This window comes from Arachis ipaensis, chromosome B09, assembly GCF_000816755.2.
Source record: "Arachis ipaensis cultivar K30076 chromosome B09, Araip1.1, whole genome shotgun sequence".
NCBI classification, from domain to species: domain Eukaryota; kingdom Viridiplantae; phylum Streptophyta; class Magnoliopsida; order Fabales; family Fabaceae; genus Arachis; species Arachis ipaensis.
In genome coordinates this window covers 24,303,780-24,307,073 of record NC_029793.2, presented here as the reverse complement: position 1 = coordinate 24,307,073, position 3,294 = coordinate 24,303,780, and positions in this window count along the sequence as shown.

Here is a 3,294-nt window from a genome sequence, read left to right as displayed (position 1 = left end):
AATTTTAAAATTTTAAAAATTAGTGCTCATATCCTGGGTCGAGCTGTGCGATCCAAGCTGACCAAAGACACAAGTGACCAACCTCTTCAGGTTGGGTCGTGACTGACCTCTTCTCAAAAAGTTTGACCAAATCACCATGGGAGCCCAAAGCAGGCCCAAACGAAGGAATAAAGTCCAATCTAAAGGCAGCAAAAGCCTAGAAAGATAAGGCAGTTCTCCTGAAAGATAAGATGACTTCACTTAAGAGATAAGATAAGATAACTAACTTATCTCCCATTCCACACTATTATAAATACACCGGAACACCCAGATATAACTTATACTCTGATTCTACACAAAATCCTGCCTAAAGCACGTGCTAACTTAAGTATCGGAGTCTCTTGCAGGTACCACCACCCTCCGGTGATCAAGGATTAGCAGCACCACCAAGTCCAACAAGTCGGGTACGACAGCTCCGGCCACAACAGCAGATCTCATCCGAGATCGACCTCCAGTTTCAGGTAACCCTCGGAACAATTAAGATTAGTAATTAAACACGTTTACACTACATATAGTTATTTTTAATTTCACTATAATCTCTTAATCTCTGGTCCACGTCCAAAACTCGCCGTCTTCAATCTCCGGTCTACGCCCAAAACTCGCCGTCGGTGTCGGCGACAACCGTTCTGACGCATCATAATATCGTCGTTCTCCCTAACACCGTTTAGCCGCTGCCCCGTGCACGCCGCTGCAGCCTCACCCCGCGCCGCCGTCCCCCCGCAGCTTGTGTTGACACCGCCGCAGCCCTAACTGCGCACTGTTGTCCCTCCGCAGCCCGTGCAGATGCAGTCGTGAAGAGAACTAATCCCATCCATTTGGCTTAGCGTAACTATAAGTTATCACATCTTCTCTTTTTGCACTTCTTTCTACATCTAAGCAATGAAATTAGTAGAAAAAAAAATATTTTTTTTATTAAACTCATACAACATATTCTCACTACTCAACCAATTTAAAAAAAGTAATATTTTATGAAGTTGATTTAATCCATCTCTATAACTCACTTTTCCATTGAAAATTTTACATTCATTATAGTTCAAATCATTTCAAAAACAATTATACTTTACAAATCTATCTGAGGCTCAACTATTTGTTAGAAGTTTTATTTGCAAGTGGATGTTTATTTTATATACAAAAGTGATAGTTGTTTTTATTGCAAATCTATTATTATATTTTATTTTACATACAAAAGAGATGGATGTTCATTTTACATATAAAAATGATGATTGTTCTTGTTGCAAATGTATTGGGTGGTTGGTGGGGCAACAATAGTGCTGATAAGATTTCCAAGAAAGGCAGGAGCAGTGAATGGTTAAAAATTTTTAAAAAGTAAGGTAAAAGGATATTTTGTTACTTATTGAGGTGGGTTCTTTTGATTTTCGATGGGCCAAAAATTCGGCCCATTGTTTACGTTATTCATATTTTTTGCTGTTTACCTAGCAGAGCCGACATTAATAATGCCACAAATGCTGCTATTTAATTACGGAAAAGTATAAGTAGACAATGGGAATACTAAACAATATAAACAATGAATATGTCAGATATTCAATTCAATAGGTATGCAGATGATTATATTCATTATTTTTAATTGGATGGTTATTTCTTTTGATTCGATTTACTCATACACAGATAACAATGGCTGGATGTTCAATTTATTAGGTGTGCAGATGGTTATCTTAATGTTAAAATTTAGGAATTAATTTAGGGTGGAGTATTTTTTTACTTTGTTGGGTCAATTCTAGAACCCATTATTCACATTGTTTACAAAAATCATTGTCTACCTAACAAAACCCATTAATTACAAGTTTATTGACACGCAGGTGTCATCTCTTTAAAAATGTGTTATAACTAGGCATAGAATATTAAATGATCTAACAACAAAATATGTTTTTTAAATTTTTTAATAATTATTAAATAGTCTTTATTTAATTTTAATTACAATTTAATTATTTATATACTATTTAATTATTAAATCTATTTTTTATTTATTATTTTATTATTCATCTATCATGTTTATTAACAAAACAATTAAAAACAAAAATAACAACGAAATAAATATTCCATTAATCGTGACCTCCATAAATATTTTGACAATGCGAATTAATTAGTTTTTTTTTTCTTTGATCCGTTATATCTATAAAAGCTAGCGAAATCGTGTTTATTGAAAATTCAATCGAATAAAAATACAACACAATCGATTGAATTTTCCATCAGAATATGAATTTTTTTAAAATTTAATTGATTAGAAAGATAACACAATCGATTGAATTGTGCACTGCACTATACATACTATATATTAAATCATTATAAATTTTTCTCAGTTACATCTTCAAGCTTAGAGGTTCCCCGTTAAAGCTGCCAAGTGATGCAATGGTGCACTAGAATAACAAGACTTGTTATGGTAACACTCATAAAAATGCAGCATTCCAAAATGGTGATAATGGTCAGTCAGGTACAATAATTTCCCAGCGAAAACAACAGACGATGAAAATCTTGAGTGCGATAGTAGCGCTAGCTCATCGAGTTCCGAGTTCCATAGAGAGACTAATGAACAATCCTGCAACAAAGTTCTATTAAGGCCTATTCCATCCAAGTGGAATGATACAGAGAAATGATAATGAATAGGCAAAATATACAAGCTGGTTACACGAAAAAGAATGCTTTATCCAACCAAGTGAATCGCTTCACAATTAGTATGATCAAGGTTACACCAGATTCTTGTTATTTTGATAATAAGCTACCAAAAGCCAAAGTGGTAGAAACAGAATGAGTTAATGATCCCATGCGAAATTCAATGGATTGTATTTTCAATCGATTGAATTATGAAAAAAATTATATAGTCGCGCAAAATTGAATTCATTATGGTACTTTTTCAATCAAATGAATTTTGAAGAAGTCCGTATTGTCGTGCAAAATTCAATCGATTGTATTGTATTTCCAATCGATTGAATTATGAAAAAATTCATATTGTTATGGAAAATTCAATCGATTGTATTGTACTTCCAATCCATTGAATTACCAACAAATAATTTCGTTAGCTTTTTCAGATGTAACGGATCAAAGACAAAAATACTAGCTAATTTGCATTACTAAAATATTTATGGAGGTCGGGATTATTAATGGAAGATCTTATTTTGTTGTTGTTTTATTTTTTATTGTTTTGTTAATAAATATGATAGATAAATAATAAAATAATAATTTATAAAATAGATATAAATTTAATAATTATTAAAAAATAAAAAAAAAACATGTTTCATT